The sequence below is a fragment of the Dermacentor andersoni genome, chromosome 2, assembly GCF_023375885.2.
Source record: "Dermacentor andersoni chromosome 2, qqDerAnde1_hic_scaffold, whole genome shotgun sequence".
Classification (NCBI taxonomy): domain Eukaryota; kingdom Metazoa; phylum Arthropoda; class Arachnida; order Ixodida; family Ixodidae; genus Dermacentor; species Dermacentor andersoni.
The window spans coordinates 108,111,988-108,130,531 of NC_092815.1; the positions used below are offsets into that span (position 1 = coordinate 108,111,988).

The following is an 18,544-nucleotide window of genomic DNA, read 5'->3' on the forward strand; positions in this document are numbered from 1 at the left end:
CGTCTATGCGCGCCAAGCGCGGTTTCCACTCTGCCGTGCTGCCGGCTGCGATTCTCGTCTGCCAACCTTTGCTGCTGCTCGCTGCGCGGTTTTTGTGTTTGTCGTCTGCAGCTTGCGGGCTTCTGTTGTTTCCAGCCGTATCGCGCTGACGCGCGAGCACGATCGTGCACCGCTCGAGTGTGTGTGTGAATTTACGTGCTCGGCAACGAAGACGATTTCGAACAACTATTCGCGGTTGGACGCCGGCTCATAGCTTCTCGGCTGGATGGAGTCGTCGTCGGCCGACGACGCGCCCGCCAGCGACGTCGACGAGGCGGGCCCGCCAACACCGCCACTCTCTTCGAAAGACGACGGCGACAGCGCTTCCGTGGCTTCGTCGGATCACGGCGATGGAGCTTCCAGAGACGGGTCCGCCGCCAGCAGAGCCACTGCTTTTGTGGACAGCATCAAAGCTAAGGTTTGCATCGAATGCCGAGGGTTGGTCATTTCGTCGCGACACTAATGTAGCCACTGAGGAGCGCGCAGCCGAATGTCCCCTTATCTTTGCTGTTTCGTGAAGCGGTCGCTTCTGTGGCCTTTATACAATGCTGAGCTTATCTCCTTTCTCCCGCACTGATAACGGCGACAAAATAATGTTTGTGCGGTTTGTTTTGCACAAGCGCGCTATGCATAATCGCGGTCAAGTTTTGAATTCGCCGCTTTCCCGCGACACGCATCCTGCACTAAGCGATTGCGCAAATGGTCCAGCGCAGCTATGTTGAACGATCTCGCTGGAAGGACGAGTGAGGAAAGGGAGGTTGAAAGTTCACTCAGGTGCTTACCTTAAGTAACTCAGAACAAGAACAAGGTAGAGTTGTTTCGTGACACTGGTAGCGTTCATTTTGTCGATTCGAGTAACGGCTCCGTTAAACCGCAGTGTTCTATAGCCGGCCACTGACAGGCACTCTCTCCTTACCGTTTGTTTCGCTTGCTTTCTTTCTCGCTTATCGCGCAGATATGATCGGTTCGTTAGGAAATTCAGTTTAAGCGTACTACATTTGCGCTATTTCGTTGAAAGTTTCACTAATTAGTCTGCCCTTTCTCTTTTGTCAAGTGTCATAACGCATTCTTCTTGCAAAAGCAACTTCTAATCGCAGAAATATTAAAATAAAACGAGATCTTTCCGAAGACGCGGTAAGGAGAGGTAAGACAGAAGAATTTTTTCATCTCCTTTTTCATATTTTTTCAAAACAAATGCTGCTGCCTCCATACGTGACAGAGCAGGTTGGCTTAGTTCAAGAGCGTTCAGATGCAGGGGCAAGTTTACAAAATGTAATAGCATCAAAACGAGAAAAAGAATAGCATGCATGAAACACGAACATGCAGCATACTTTAGCGATTCCCGAGAAAACTGATCCGTGAGAAACTTTCTAATAGAATAGATCCACGAAGATTATTCCACGTGTCGATTGTTAGCGGAAGGAGGGGCTATTTAGGCCATGATACGGTCGGCTGTCGTTAAACGGAACCTCAAGGACCAGGTAAAGGAGTTACGTTTATCAGGAGTTCCATTTTTATCGAGAGACTGAGCTCGAGCGCACAGGAGATACTCTTTTGAAAGGGGGCAAATACTATGTCAACAGCCGATAATAGGGGCAGGGGATCTGCTTACAAGGCTTCTCCTTACAAAGTTTCTACTTGCACGCAGCTGCTGACTTGATAGAGCTAGCAGCTTTAAACATAATAAAAAAAAAGGAAAAGCAAATCAGGTATTAAAAAAAGAAATATTGCCTCTTTAGTCAACCAACAACACTCGAATTGATCGATAAGTTCTTATTCTCCAGCGTTAGTGCGTCGCTTTGGGCGTTTCCGGGCCGCCATCTCAAACGCTAAGAAAGTCACAGCTCACCGACATTAATATATAAAAAAAATAATCGTAATAAATGAATAAGGAAAAATCACAGCGCGTCGCGACCATTGTAGAGTTGCACTAACCACGGCACCAACAAAAAGCCAGTAAAAACCGCCCTATTGCCGAAAATATAGAGGGCTGGCGAAAAAGCTAGAAAAGTAAATACACGAACAGGGATGCTTGTCCCGATTCCGCTAAGATTCACCGCTCAGTTTACATTTTGTTGATATATTTAGTTCCGTTTACCTTGAGTAAATAAAAAAAATGTAATTGAAAACAACAAAGAAACAGACAAACAATAGAAAACCACAGAATTGAACTTTTTTTTTCCCCGTTGCCACAATGCAAAACTAATCAACCGCAAGGCTGTTCCGCTTAAGCAGAAATTACATTTAAGCGATTTCCGTTTACCGAGATTTTACTGCGTAGAAAGAACTATCAGACTCATTGTTCTGACCACGTCATAATCTTGATTGTGTTTGCGCGTGCGTTGATTGAAATAACATGGTGGGAACCTAAACCATTTTCGTTAAGCGCAATAGCAGCAGTGCTCTTTTATTTGCGTGTACTGTATTACCGACAGTGTCGTTCGTAGTTCTGCCACGTATGCAGCGTGATATGAAACGCGACGGACCTGGTATTGTTCGTCATCGCGCGCTCTTGACAAGTCGATACGCGAGAACGTAGTTGCGCTGTGCCTCGCGATACGACTTTAGCAAATGACACGTCCAAATTGACATAACGCTGGGACATGTGGAGTCTGTTATTTTTTTCTATAATTAGAACGGATCTTTAGAACATCGTCCGTGTCCCGGATAACGCGTCGCCGCTTTTGCAGGTGGGGTTATATTTTCTAAACGGATTAGCACTGTGAATAACAGCGATTAGGCGAATAATTAATGCAGTATTTACTCGCGTAAGCCCCACCGTAAGGCCCGGACCGCCCCAATTTTCGGTCGCGTTTGTAGCGGGGTTATCGACACGTATAGCTGGATTTAGTTAGGGTGGAATCAAAAAAAGGCCAGGTGATTACACGAACTCCGCACTTCGTATAATCATCGTCGCGGCATATTCTTTTTTTTTCTCTCTCTTCTTTTACTATTGACCGCTTCGAATGACACCTCTCGAAGGAGAATTGCATGTTTTGTTTCTACGGAAGCCATGTCGACGGGGTTTGATTGTCGCAGTACACGCAAACTCATCTATACGTACGTCACACATTGGGATTGGTCAGTGCCCTCGCACGCAGCAACGCCGACGCTGTGCCGCGTCGGCTTGTTTATTCCTGAAGTTCTATACTACCTGTTTGTATATCGCTTGGCGTTGGAGCCGTGGAAGGTGGAAATTCGGCGCTGGCAACGTTTGGTCGAACGTACAGGAAAACAAGTAAAGATACCTCGTAAACACGTTCTCACGTGGCAGCTGTTCCGTTCTGCGATATGAGCGCGGCATATTAAGTCGCGAAATAACGAAACGACGCTAGCAACGTTACAAGTAACATATTCACTCGGTGGTTTCATTGGCGACCTTTCCTCGTCGTGCGGTGGCATTTCGCGCCAAAGCTCGGACGGGCATATCCGTGTACTATGACCGTTTAAAAAAAAAAGAAAAAGAAAGAAAAGAAAAAAACTAGAGAGGCCTGGCGGTGCATCGCCGTGTTAAAATGTCGAGCTTTATTCCCGTCCAACGCGCGTCAGCACGTAGCTGCGACGTTGTGTAGTAAAAGGGTAAAACACAGCTTCGCGCACGTGGTATATATATATATATATATATATATATATATATATATATATATATATATATATATATATATTTTAAAGCGCATGTAGCTTTCTTAGCGCACACTTCCGGACTTTGCTGACCTTGGCTGCCGGGTGCTGCTGTTCTGCCGAGCAGCGCACGCGCACGGACGCACACGCACATACAAACGCACATGCACAGACACACACACACACACACACACACGCACACAGAGACAGAATGAGATAATTGCGTGTTCGATTGGTGGGATCGGACGTCGCGGTCCCCTAAGCGTACCAACAGCCCCCTATGCTCTCTAAGCACAATCGCACGCGTATGTACTTCTACTCGTTTTTCAACGCCAAGTATAGCTCTTCGAAATGATTGCAACGGGCGTCGCGTCGCGCATATGTCAAGTGTGCGCGAGAGAACCGCTTCACATGGATTCCAAGATGTACGTTGGTGCTACATAACATTCTTCTTCCTTTTTTTACCCTTCGGAGTGAACCCATAGTTAAAGAGGCTATAAACGAGCCTCTGATGAAACTCCCAGCTATAGTCGGGACAACCTAAGAATAAAAGAAAGTTGTGTGTACGCTTTCCAACCGAAACACAATTTGCACGTATGATCGGGTTCGTCCGTTTCCGTGAATTCGTGCGGTTTTGCGTGGTCTAAAATGGCTTTTTTTTCTTTCCAACGTACAGATCTGTCTTTGTGTCACTGGTGTTAGAGTGAAACTTGAGCGTTATGGCAAATTTTGTGGATGTTCCTGAGATCAGTGCGCCAGCCAAATGAAACAGTTTAACTTGAAACAACGATCTCTTCCTTATTTTCTAATTAGCCTATAGCGTTTACATTAGCAGTCCTTAATCTTCGAGCGTGCGAAAAGCAGATGCGCTGCGGTTTTGTAGGCGGGTCTTGTTTATAATCGACTGCAACTGGGGCAAGTCTATAAATGAGTGGGGCGTGTTTCTCTTTCGCATTTCCTTCCTCCCCTCGCAATGGCGCAGTGCCTAAAACGTCCGTCCTGCGAATGTCTGGTGCACGTTTGTTGTTTTTCTCAGCCGCATACCTATATCCAGACAATCGAGCGCGTGAGCATGCGAGTTGCTCGAGTCTTCTTGCGGAGAGAGAGAGCGAGAGAGAGAGAGGAGGGAGAGACTGGGGAGGGAGAAAGGGAGAGAGAGAGCTTTAATGCGGAAGAAAGCGGAGACGAAGTAGCCGCAGGAGAGTGCCTCTGACCTGCCAAGGGGGTAAAGGGGAAGGGCAAACGCCGGAAAGTAGAGGAAGATGATTTAAATATGTTGTGTGATAAGCACCTGATGTGTGGTCAGCCCGATTCGATCAGCGTCCTTGCCCAACTGCATAAGAAAACGCACATTATATACACACTATATACAGTATATGTACACGCCCACTCCGGATCTGTTTACGCAACGCTCAACGAGTAGTCAGGCTTAACTAGTCTTAAAAAAAATTACACCCTTTGGGGCTTGTCTTGTCCCACAACGATAATCGTCAACTGTCTTGTCCGCATTTCCTTTCTTTAACGCTGCGAGCCCGGTACTTCCAAGTCACGAACGGCTCGCCCATTATCAGCGTGACACAGCATTCTCAACAGGAAAGTAGCGAGCGATGACTATTATTGCTGTGGGACAAATATACAGCCCGAAGGGTGCAACTGTTCCAAGAGTGATATATATATATATATATATATATATATATATATATATATATATATATATATATATATATATATATATATATATATATACGAACACACGAAGCGAGTGTATGCTTAAACTCCATGCATTATAGTTTCAAATCGCACAGCTCATGGCAGGGAAATGGCAGACGTCACATCAGTTCAATTCAGACCGGCTTCAAGTAAAAAGTCCCAATTTATCTTGGGTACTAGGCGCGAAAACACACACGACACAAGGAAGGAGACCGGACAGAGCTCCACTTACAACTGCTTTTATTCGGAGGCACACCAACACTTATATACCCGTCTTAGACGCGAGGACCACAATCACATCAAGATTGATATGGAAGCGAACTGGTTAAATATTTCTTTTCAGCCATATATAAAGATATTGACGGGTCGCTGACACACATGCTTCCTTTCTCTCCGATAAAGAAAGCTTCAATCACTGCCCGAGCTTTTTGATCTTTGCTTTTTGCCAGAATTCGAGCCCCTGCAAAACATGGCTCACAAGAGCGTGATGGGCAGGACCTAATGTGCTTGGGAATGTTTGGCCCTTCTTTATCTTGCTCTACATTTCTCTCATGTTCCCTAATTCGGTCGTTAACGCAGCGCCCCGTTTGCCCTATGTAGGAGCGGCCGCATGAGAGGGAGATTTCGTACACGACGCCTTCGTTGCACTTCATAAACGGTCGCGCATGCTTGGTGCCGCATCCATTTTTATCGTCTCGTATTTTTTCGACGCGAGAACAAAGGCTTCCTAGCTTTCGGGGGGCTGAAAACATCTCGTATTCGGGGGGCTGTTCTGGTATCGAAAAAATACGAGACGATAAAAATGGATGCGGCACCAAGCATACGCGACCGCTTATGAAGTGCAACGAAGGCGTTGTGTACGAAATCTCCCTCTCATGCGGCCGCTCCTACATAGGGCAAACGGGGCGCAGCGTTAACGACCGAATTCTTCTGACAAAAACTACGCGTTGTTTTATTAACACCTTTGGCTTTAAAATCGGGCCGGCACGTTGCGAGTAAGCGAAGTAGTCGCGTCGCGTGAGGCCTTGAACGTGTCACAGAAATTAAAAAAAAAAAAAAAGTTTTCGCTTTCTTTTGCTTATAGTAGAAATAGGCGTAGACAGACGACGAACCAGGCAGACAGATGGACGGACGGACGGACGGACGGACGGACGTCTTTTCAACAATTGACGCTGCATGCAGACCAAAGGCACGGATAGGCCGAAAAAAAAGAAAAGAATGATAGGCGATGGCCACACCCGTCATCTTCAATACATCGCCATTTACCGTCAAAATCAACGACGCTTCAAGAAATGCCATGCGCCATTTGCAGCATGCATCTCATCGCTTCAACCGAGATCTAGGCAAAAGTGGAAGCGAAGACCACTGCATTCGATCCGTCTTCGTTGCCGAAGGCCTGTTCGTGTCGTCGCTTTGCGTATCGCATTGATCATTCCTTCGCTGCATGTTTGATGGCCCCGATGTCGCTGCGCGTGAGCGCCGTGCTAATCGCGGGGTACTTTTTAAAGTTTCACGCGCATTCTCTGAAGCTCCGAAAAAATTAAAGCCACACCAGCCATCATCATGGAAATACATTTTGGGGCTATTTCTAAAGGGGCTCTATAACTTCTGCATTGAAGATTTCGCGTTTAAATCAATGTATTAAACGTTGGGTAATTAATTGTTATTAATTTACTCATCATCATCATCATCATCATCATCAGCAGCAGCAGCAGCAGCAGCAGCAGCAGCAGCAGCAGCGGCAGCCTGTTTATGCAGGCCTCTGCCTGCAATTTCCGGTTACCCTGCCAATTAATTACCTAAGCTCAAAGTAAAAGAATATACTTTGGGCTGCTCAAGAGGACAGCGAACGATATTAAGTTGGTCGCAATGTTGTAACACACGCGAAGATTTTCTTTTTTAAAGTTTGGTGCGAGTTAGCCGAAACAGCACGCGGAAATGCTGCGTACAACGAGCCCCGCGTCCCATGCAAAACGCAGGTGCGATGATGCAGCACGCGGGCGCACTCCGCGCGGTGTCAGCTCGGACGCACGCATCTCCGCGCAGTCTTCAAGCGCTCTGTGCACCTCGTGAAATTCGCCGTGCCACACAGCCGGGCGCGCACAGGTGTGGCGGAGGCTGAGTCATTTCGTTTTCGGCTCTTGAAGAGAGCGAGGGCTGAAGGAGTGCGGCGCTTCTTGAAAAACTTGCGTCGATGTCGAAACCGAAGGAAGCAAGGAACGTAACGAAGGCGAACGAAGGCGTACATGTACGAATTAAACGGAATTACGCATGTTAACTATCATTGCCAACGGCCGCTGTCAGAGTTAAATGTACTAAAAAGAAGATGAAACGAACTTATAAACGAAGACATTTTTAAACCTTCTAGTCTCGTATTTTAAGCTTTTAGATGTAACATTGGTTGGCACGTGAGTGCGCGTTTTTAGTTGTGCCGTGATCATTCTGAACGGAGGAGTTTCTGTCGAACACTCGACTTCAAGAAGAAATTAAGCGCGTTTTCGTACAGGCTTTGCGTGTAGGCTTCGACGCATGTTCGCCCCGTCTCCTCACTCATCGTCTAAAGCGGTGGGCCAGCTAGGCTTACCTCGCAAGTCTTAAGCGTTATTTCACAGACCTCGGCCGCATTGCAACGCCAGCATTGCTCTCGCGTTCCTTCGCAGCCGTGCAAAGACGAAATGTGAAAAGGCCACATATTCATTTAACCTTTCCGCTGTTCGTTAGCGGCAACACTCGTTCTGTCCCTTCTTGTAGTTTGTTGGCCCATACGTATTGTGATCACAGCAGCGATGAGTTTTCAGAAGAAGCGAGCTCAAAGTTCAAACCCCACAAGGACATCTTGATCCACGACGTTGCACGTCGTGAATCATACGTGCCAGATGTGAATGTTTGCCTTTCACGCTCGCTACATGAAATGATGAGAGTGCCTGAATATGTACGACCGACTCAAGCGCCGTAGATAAGGCGCTATGCTCGCATCGATCGATTGCGATAGTGTCCGCGTCCGCGCGTTGTCCGGAAGGCTTATGCAAGTTTGGCTAATTATGCGGCGGCTGGTTATCTCTGATACGGGAGCGGCATCGATAGCTGTAGCAGGAAAATACTGTAATAAGAAGAAAAAATGGCATTAATCCTATATGTTATAGAACAGCTGAATCGGCGTACCGTTGTAGAAGGCTCAGTACGTACAGACAGTACAAATTGAAATATCAAGGAGTAATGGCAAATGAAAGGCAGGAAAGTTAATCAGATCGGAATTGGTTTGCTACCCTATACTGGGGGAGCGAAGAGGAACAAGGGAAGGGATAACAAGTTTACCGACATAATGTAGCGCGAAAATACAATTACAAGGAAGAGAGACAGAACACGTCACAGGCGCTACTAATAACTTTATTTGAAAGGCAGCGAGAAGAGTATACTGTTACCAACACGCAGGCGCACCTACCACTACCGAGGGCGATTATCAGGGCTGGCAAGATTACTTGGTAGATATAACGAAAGTAAGCTCCGCGTTCTACAAAACAACAGAAGTCTGGCTTACGCAAGCACTACTTTTTTCTTTTATGTGAAACGGTTCTAATAGCTCACGCGCCGTTTTTGTCTTTACTTTTGGCCATGATCTTCACATCATGGAACACCGGCTTACAAGAACAGGCTTTACAGTGCGCTGAAAGATGCGCAGAGAAGTCCTTCTTCAGGTTATTAGCACGCATGCCCCCTCATTCGTTGATTGACGCAGCGGCCTGTTTGACGCAGTGGCCACAAGACAAGAGGATTTCGTAAACCACCCCTGTGGGTCAACGCACGCAGGGTTTGACCTGTGTTACTTGGTAGTCTAACATCGAGCTGTCCATTATGCGGGGACATAGTTGGGCCAGCCTGTTTGGAGCGGAGAACACGGCAGGCACTCCGTTCCTATTCGCCACTTTTTTTTTTTTTTTTTTTTAAATTGTGGCTCATATGCACGTACGGTACAACTTCCGGCCTTTGGCCGTTACGCTCACCGGCTGTTGCCTCATTCCCTGCAGTGCCCGCTTTTAGCTTCTGTTGCAGGGATTCGGTCACGGATGCCAGGACCAGGCTTTTGAAAGCATAATGAACTGCCTCTCAAAACTGTCCTGCATCTTGTGTTCACAGGACTTCTTGAGTGCTGACCACATGTATAGAGGGAAGCTGTAGCTCTTTTGACGAGCTTAGATTGTGCGAAGCGGTAAGGAAGAAGTTCTTTTTTCTCTTTTTGCTCGCGGTGGATACCATCAGCATACATGATCCTTCGAGAACGCGAGTCTTAAATCCAACTACTGGAGGGTATTGTCTGCGGGGAGTTAAATGTGAATGCAAGGCCTTTCCCGTGAAGTTTGAAATCATCTAAAATCTTTTTTAACATGAAAAGAGTTAAAAGTGCTACCTTGGTCCATCACAACTAAGATACCGTCAATGTATCTAAAAACTTTAATAAAAACGTGCGAACCGTGAAGGCAGTCGTAAAGAGTTTTGTCTATTTCCGGCAGGAATATGATGTGAGGCGGTCGCGTGGGTATGTGCCTCAGGGTATGTGCCGCTCTTCAATGAACCTCTTTGACCCCAACTTGGGTCACCGTGTATCTGCCATTAGGTATGCGCGGACTTGATGGTGGCGCCGCCAGATGGCGCAGCGTGTCAAGAGGGAAGTGCGAGAGAGGAGTCCTGCTGCAGTACACGCATGACGCGTTTCGGCAATTTAATTCCGTGCTTAGATAGCCATCGTAGATGAGTTCTGTCCGAATTTTTCTTCTATGGCCGTGTCTTTCATCGTGAAAAGGACAGTAGATCAGGATGGGGTTCGGGCTCCCGTCGCCATCCAAAACACTGCACGGGGCATTGTCCATCATGCCGATACGGTAACAGTGTAGGTGTTCGTAAAAGCGACGGCCAACCAAAAGCGACGCAGTAAAGTTGCCTCGCATCTTGATAGATCAAGTGGCATTGTGGAAGGTGCGGTGGTGGCTCGAGATATTGCAGTCGTGGTTTCCAATTCCAATGTTCTAATGCAATACGATGCGCAAGTAAGCGAAGTAGTCGCGTTGCAAGGGGCCTTGGCCATGTCGCAGGTACATGCTAGATTTTATAGGCAGAACGCTCTGCCTCATCGGCTCCTTCGCTGCCGGCGATGCCGTAGTGACCCGGCAGCCACTGAAATTTGATTGCCTGCCCATTTTCAACAGCGTGGCGGTGAGATTCTCTGGTTTCGGATATCACGTCCTATTGTTCATGAAGACCGTGAAGTAAGCTCGATGGCTGAGTTTGTTTTGAAACATTGATATTTGTGAAAACCTTTCCTCTGAGCTACGTCAATTTTACACAGGGTCACTGTTTTCTCTTGACATTCTACTGGATTACCCGGTCATTTAACTACACTTCTTCCGGCTTCATGGCTTGGAGACCTTCCTGCGTAGTACCTTGCCAGATGTCTAAGCTTTACCTGATTTGCTTAAGCTATCGATTGGGATCACTGCTCATAGCTTTTGGTGCCGGTGTATATTACGTGAGGATATAATCGCTTTACGTAGAAAAGCCGAACATAGCGTGCCCCTGTCAAAAATATTACTTCCAGCGTATTATTTAGCATATTATTCCAGTATATTATTTTTGCCTTGAGAACGGGGCGCGCACTGCATGTGTACGGTATGAGGCCTAGCTGAACATAATTCATTGGGCGGAACTGCAAGGCAATGCATGTTCTGAGGCAGAGTGGAACATTACTTGTCACAATTCAAAACTGTTTTCTTTTTCTGCAATCCAATCCTGCGGAACATGTAGTGGAAACAGGATTATAGGGTAACTATGCGTGGCATATATATACAGAATTTTTTTAATGTGTTTCTTCTAATTACGTGTACCTTCTTGTTTCATTCCCTCCGATGCTTTTGGCCTGCGATTGCTTCTCAATGAAGTCATTATCAAGCCCATCTTATACTACCACTCTAAACATTCACCGCAGCATCCCCATTTCAAGATGCGTTACCAGTTTTGTGTTCGGTTAGTAACGCAAAACGGCGTACTCCGAGATGTCACCCTTTGTTAAACCCAACTACAGACGCGTTAGTCATCATCTGTAATACCTTGTGGTCTTGAGGGCATAATAAATGAAATGAAATAACGTATACGTGCCAGCAACAGCGAGCTTGCCTTTGTTACCTTATTTCACCTCCGCCATTTCGATTTTCTCCATGCGAGACGCAAGTCTGAAGCCTTCGCGTCCAACAAACGATAACATTTACATTTAGTTTCATTAACATTTAGTTTCAGAGCCTCGTCCGTGTGTTGTTCCGCATGGTGAACAATCGACGCGAAAGCGCAGCAAAAGTGTACATACGCGGCTGCGGGGAGAAATGACAGGTTGAAATAAGTCTACTGTCGAAGAACTGGGACACGTGTGTGTCATTTGTCAGCGGAGGCTTGGCACTTAGGCACAACGCAGATCACATGCTCGGAAAAACAGTGCAGGCATAACACGGCTACGCACATGTCATGCGCTCAGCTGGTCGGCTGCTGCTGCTGCTGCGCCGGTGTTTTTCCGCAAAATGGCACAGCGAATGAAAAAAAAAAATTACGTGTGAAGTTGCCTGATGCGAGTGGTTTCCTGTTTTTACCGAGCTTAGCATACTGTGTATACATAGTGGGTCGACCAGGCGAAAACATATCTATACGCATATTGTCCTATGTAGTACTGCGAGCGTTGCGATGACGACGACATTGACGTCGCTATTGTCGTCGTGCGATTGGGCTGGAAACTTCCAAACTGTACGGTAGAGAACTTTCGCCATCTACGAAACAGATGACCTGTCTTGAGGGCCAGCTGAGGGTTTGTCACGCCTCACTGACATTTGAAAGTGCGCAATTCCCGTGCGGTCGAAGCTATAGTGGACGGTTTTTTGTTTCACACGTTCGCGATGCTGGCTGTCTTGAGATTGGCCTCACTTATACACGCGCATTTCCCCTTGCCTCTTTCCGTCTTCACCCACCATCACGATCACTTCCTTTCAATCTCTTTTTTCTCTTAGCTTCCTTCGTTTCTTCCACTGCCTCGATGTTAGCTTTCTTCTTCAATCTCCCATCGCTATTCATAGCACGTCCGCTGTCATATACCTTCTAGGTATACACTCACTCCGCGGAATTGTGAGGTGCGTTTTGTCCGTGGGCTTCGTGTAGTTGAACGTGCGCCGTGTGCTCCTTAACCTGGTGATTGTAGTACTCGAGTTGCCGCCCACGAAATGACCAGTTGTGGACGCTGTAACGCTCAGCTAATTTGCAGTCGTGTCGGCTTTGACGTTCTCACGAGTTCAGCTTGCTGCTAATTTTCTGTCCACTCTTGTCCTTCCCACTTCCATGGCTCGAGGCCGGCTGCCGAAAGAGAGACGAAAGTAGGACAATAACGAAGAAACAAGAAGCGTAATAAATTTGGCGTCATCACTGCGCGCATTTATTGGCGTCACAGTGCCAGCGCTGTCGTCTTCCGCAAGCCTTCTTTGCCGGCGCTGTTTGTTAAATATGTGCATTTTCAACCAACTAGCTCAAAGCGGCGCTCTTGTAGAGTATGCTTACCTCGTGTAATACGTGCTTACTGCCTTAGAAAGGCTCGAATATTGGGCGACGTCACGCTGACGTTAAACTTAGCGCTGCATAAACATTGTTGATTTATGCTGGTGAAAACGGGGTCACCGGCTATACCCGGTATTTCTTATAGATGAAAATATGCGTGCCGCCTAAAATTGCTTGCTTATGGTATTCATTTACAGTGCCTTATTGCGCGAATTCACTTTTAGGGGCATTAATACTAGAAAACAAATTCTCTTATCCTGTTTTTTAGAGTGCCGCACTCCTGACAACAACATTGCTTTACCTATACTTTTGTCCAGTATATGGCCGTAGGACCGCCAGTTCGGCTTGACGACCAAGGCGAGGCTTACTCTTGAATTTAAATCAAAGAAAAACACGTGAGTGGAGATTTAGCGGTAAATGCGAGAAAAAAATGCGTTAGCATTACGTCACACCTCTTTTGAAGTACCGGATGCATGGTTTAAGTCGCGTTCACCACATTGCAAAGTGTTGTTCAGGAGCTCGCACGACACACGTCCTGCCTCTTCGAGGATCTAAGTGCAACTGACGGGGGTCCCGGGCAGACTACCGTCAGTTGCGCTACACAGGGTGTTTCAGCGAACACTTTCGAAAATTTTAAGGAATTTGCCTGTGGCAGATAGCACGTTTCTAATCCATGAGCTGGCCTACTCGAAAAAGTGGACTCTAATTGCACAAAGAAAGTGAAATGCACAATTGACTAATTAACGAAGATTGTCTAATTCAGTTCTTAACTTCTCAACTGATTACCTTACGGCACATATTGCGATTGACAAGTTCTAGCGGGTGAAACTGCAACGCATGTCCACTTGAAAGGAATTGTGTGGATGACGGCCTTTGCGAGATATGTCCCGTCAAAATTGAGATAGAAATGCACTGTAGTACCACTTGCTTTCATAAAAAAGCTTCACTTTATTCATTGAAGTACAAAAGTAACTGGAACGCTGATGCATTTCTCCGCAATGTTCGGAAATTAATATATCGAAACTGATGTCGTCCTGAGAATTCGTTCCAAGTGGATGCGCCTTGCGAACTCCCCTGCTAGAATTTGTGAATTGTAATATGTGCGATAAGAAAATTAGTTAAAAAACTTAATTAGTGAGTTTTTGCTGATTAGGCGACTATGCATTTCAACATTTTGTGCAAGTAGGGTCCGCCTCTTCGAGTAGACCAGCTCGTGGACTAGAATTTTGCTTTCTGCACCAGGCAATTTTTGTAAAAAGTTTTGAAAGTGTTTGAAAGTGTGAAAGTGTGAAAGCGTTAGATAGCACAGTTCTGATCATTGATCTAAATTACTCGATGAGGCGGCCATTACTTCAACGAGAAATCAAAATGCCTAATGGATAATTAACATGACCATCCTAACTCATATTTATTTAATTATATTACGGCACATATTTTAATCTACGAATTGTAGCTAGTGAGTTCGTAAGGCGTGTCCACTTGGAACGAATTCTCTTGACTGCACCAGTTTCGAGATATTAATTTCCAAAGTGTCCAACGAAATGTATTGGTGTTCCAGTTACTTTTGTGCTTCAATGTACGAAACAGCGCCTTCTTAAGAAAGTACGCTCTTCTAAGCTCCCCTATCCCCTCTCTACTTCTACCACTTGACTGGCTTCCCATACTTCGCCCATATACACTTTTTCCAATTTGACACTCCTAATGCTAACGCATTAAAAAGATAAGACTCTTCCAAAACATTGCTCACTCTGCTAATGATTAAAATTGCCACCATCACCGCTACAACCACCGTCACGATGCAATGTGTCTGTTACGTGACAATTTACTGCGCAAGGCTGTTGAACTCGTTAATTCGTTACAAAAAAATTCCTTAATTCGTTCTAAAAACAACAGATAGCGGTTTCATTCAACTCGCGCGTTTGTGTTGACTGTTCCTGTCTGGCGGCGCGATTTGACGCGGAGTGCTTTTACGCGAAATGAGCGACACCGGCTGGACGAACAAAGACCGCTGGACAATGGAAAACAATTGTGATTCACCGCCGCTGCACGGTCGGGATAATAGAGCCCGCCATCGAGCGCCGGCGGCGTGACGCCGGACAAATGAGCGACCGCATAAATATATAGGCGTGACACCCTCGTATAGACGGGGTCCCATAACTTCCAAGCCCAACGCGCGGGCGTGTTGTGCAATTCAGCACAGAGAGGGATAGATAGATAGATAGATAGATAGATAGATAGATAGATAGATAGATAGATAGATAGATAGATAGATAGATAGATAGATAGATAGATAGATAGATAGATAGATAGATAGATAGATAGATAGATAGATAGATAGATAGATAGATAGATAGATAGAGAGATAGATAGAGAGAGAGAGAGAGAGAGATGGAGAGAGAGAACGTGGCACGTGAAGAATGCAGAGTGTATTGAGCGCGTTCGTCTTTTCCCCTCCAAATGAAAACGTCGCATCATTGTCAGCTCGATCGTCTGCGATCGACCTTGCTTTTTTTTCCTTTTTTTATTTTGATTTTGGCTCAGGCAGTGGACGGAGGCGAACGGCAAAGTGACGTCAATGCTATAGACGCTATGGTCCGTGAACAGGAACGCAGGGATACGTTTGTTCACCGCGCCGGCGCGCACTGGGGGAATAGTTTGTGTACCATGTGTTTTATATGTCCCTTTCGATCTCAGCGGCCATGACATGAAAAGTGAGACGTAGTACAGAACAAGAAGAAACACTTCCCGCCGTGTCACTGTTTTGTACGTCTGCCTTCTCGTGCTGCGAATCCCCTGCCAACTTGCGCATTTTCCTGTCGTTCAAATCTGCAGCTGCAAATGGCTAAATTCTACTGCTTGATCTGGATTAATTACTCTAAAAGGCGCCCGTTACTCGCACGAGAAATCGAAAATGCACAATCGACTTGCGGACAAAGTTTCACCTATAGTGGCATATCAGTGACGAACTGTGGTAGGACCACGTGCAGCTTTCTTTTGCCGGGCTTATCAGCCATTGCCCTCGCCCACCGGTGTGTTTATAAGCAGCTGCTACTGCCTTGAGGTGACTACTTGTAGTCTGACCTGATAGTAGTTCACCGGCAGCCAGGCTGCTTTCCGGTTGCTTAGGCATGCCATTCTACGGTCTGACTTTCTGAATGCTGCGTGTACCAACCATGACGCACCTACGAGCTTTTTTTAACCACCTTAGGGTGCCTATTACAATTTGCGAATCCGAACCGGTGAGATTGCAGGGCTTATCCATTTCGAAGGAGTTCTGAGGCTGGCACAAGTTTCGAGATATCCGTTCCCGCCATGTGCGACGAGATGTGCCATTGCTGTTCGGGGAAAATTTTTTCCCCCGATCGCTTCAATTGGGCGTTTCGTTAAAGCGTATGCGTGGTACAACATTTCATTGTGCCTTAAGGTTCAGGACGCTTATCTCGAAACTGGTAGCGAGTTTCAAAATTTGTTACAAATTGATGTGGAGCATTGGTTTCAGTTAATTAGTTCTTGTGGAGTAAGCCCATAGTGCCGCTGAACAGCTCGGGTGTCCGCCAGGAGTGAGCGAGGCAGTTATGCGCGTTGTCGAGAGCAAGGAGTGCTTCTTTGTTCTCTCCCCTCACTTATAACAAAAACAACAGCAACACGAAGCGCGATATCAACCGTGCCCTCAGAGATCTCTACGACGATGCGGCGTAGAGACACTGTCGTGGATAGATCAGGCAGCGTCATCCGCACTGTCGTTACCGAAAATCCCGCAACGAACCGGTATGCACTGATAGACGATGCCGTGTCCCTTGTGGTTCGCGTCATGGTGAAGTAGTCGGACGTCTGCGACTAGCTGCTCGTTAGGTCCGTGATTGAACTGGGACAGCAGACACATGAAGAGCTGAGCTGCCTTCATGCCACAAAAGGTGGACCACGACTGGGAGGATTCGTTAGTAAAAAAACTCCAGAGAGCAACATGGATAGCTGCCAGTTCTGCTATCGTCGATGATATAATTGGAGACGTCTTGAAGAGGATGACAATAAATTTCGCGGGCATTACCACTGCCCGAACTGAGCTTATGGACGAAAAAGACCCGTGCGTGTACCGATTGTGCCTACGAGAGCTGCAAGTATGGTCGTTCATCCAACATGGGGATGATAGATGTTACGTGAATCGGCTTTAAGCTTCGTCCATCTCCGTTCAGACGGCTTTGTGACTAAGTAAAATTGTTCGTATCTTCAACAAAAAATTGCGTTACAACTGCAACAATTCGCAATTATTATGTACGTGCGCAGACGCTCACTGCCTTTATTCGTGTAGAAACGCGTGATTTCTTGGACAGGTACAAAGATGAAGGGTTTAATAATTAACGCCAGAAGCAGACCACAATATCGAAGATTATACGAATCTATGTACTACCCATCATTCCCATGGTCACTGAATGACTGCAGCGTTAATATTTTCTCTTAAATTTACAGTAATTTTTGTAGGAAACTGCGATGGGAAACCACAGCATAGAACTTTTGCTGCAGACTGGGCTGTGGTTGCTATATAGGGTGTTTCAGTGAATACTTTCAAACATTTTTAAAAATTCCCCGTGGCTGCAGATAACAGAATTCCATTTCATGAGCTGGTCTACTTGAAGAGCCGGATTATGCATTTAAAAAATTGAAGTGCATAACCAACTAATTAACAAAAATCAATAATTATGTTTCTTAACTAATTACCTTGTGACACATATTGCAATTTACGAATTGTGGCGGGTGAGACTGCAAGGCATATCCACTTGAAAAGAATGGTGTGAGTGACACTATTTACAAGATACGCGCCGTCAAACTTGCGGTAAAAATGAACTTTCCGTTCCGCTTACTTCCTTTTAAAAAAAGTCGTTTTGGGCATTGAAGCATGAAAGTAACTGGAAGGCCAATGCAAGTGGCATAGAGTTTCTCACTATAACACCTAGAGGGTAATCTGGCGCCACCGTCTATAGGAGTTTCTTAAGGGGGCACCGTGCCGTCATGGGAATGACGGTATATGTGTCTGCGAGGCTCGTGTTGGCTGGTGTTGTAAGAGGCTTCGTCTAAAACGTGGATATGGCTACGCAAATAGCGCGTTCTCAAAGTAAAATCTTAATAAAATGTTTCCATTCACGCATATTACATCTTTACTCACCCACGATGCATGACCATGTGAAGAAAAGCAAGAACAGACGACCAACTGTTTCAAAGCGAGCGCGAATCTTGTCGTCTGTCCTCCAACTTTAGCGGCCCACTGATACTTTTTACGTAACATGTAGTCGTACACACAATAACAAGTTCTCATCGTTCAACAAAACATGTTTTTGCGTAATAATAAAGCTAAAACAGCTTTTTACGTGCTGTTCTAGTAGAAAATGAATCATTGTGACAGACGGAACGGTACTTGCCAAGCGCGTCTTCAAGGTGTCCTGTCTCTACGAGAACGATGCCAATCCGAATCCACAATATACCGGCATTCCCATGCATACCACAGCGCAGCAGCGCCAGATTTCCCTCTAGGTAATGTAGTGAGAAACTCTATGGCAAGTGGATTCTCCTTGCGAACTGCCGGTTAGGATTTCTAAATTGT

General features: G+C 46.1%; 1 protein-coding gene across 2 annotated transcripts in view; it reads left to right on the plus strand.

Moving 5' to 3' along the window:
- LOC126541410 (multiple C2 and transmembrane domain-containing protein 1-like) overlaps window positions 1–18,544 on the plus strand; it is a 288,393-nt gene that overhangs the window by 223,695 nt on the left and 46,154 nt on the right. The gene's annotated exons all lie outside the window — the stretch shown is intronic.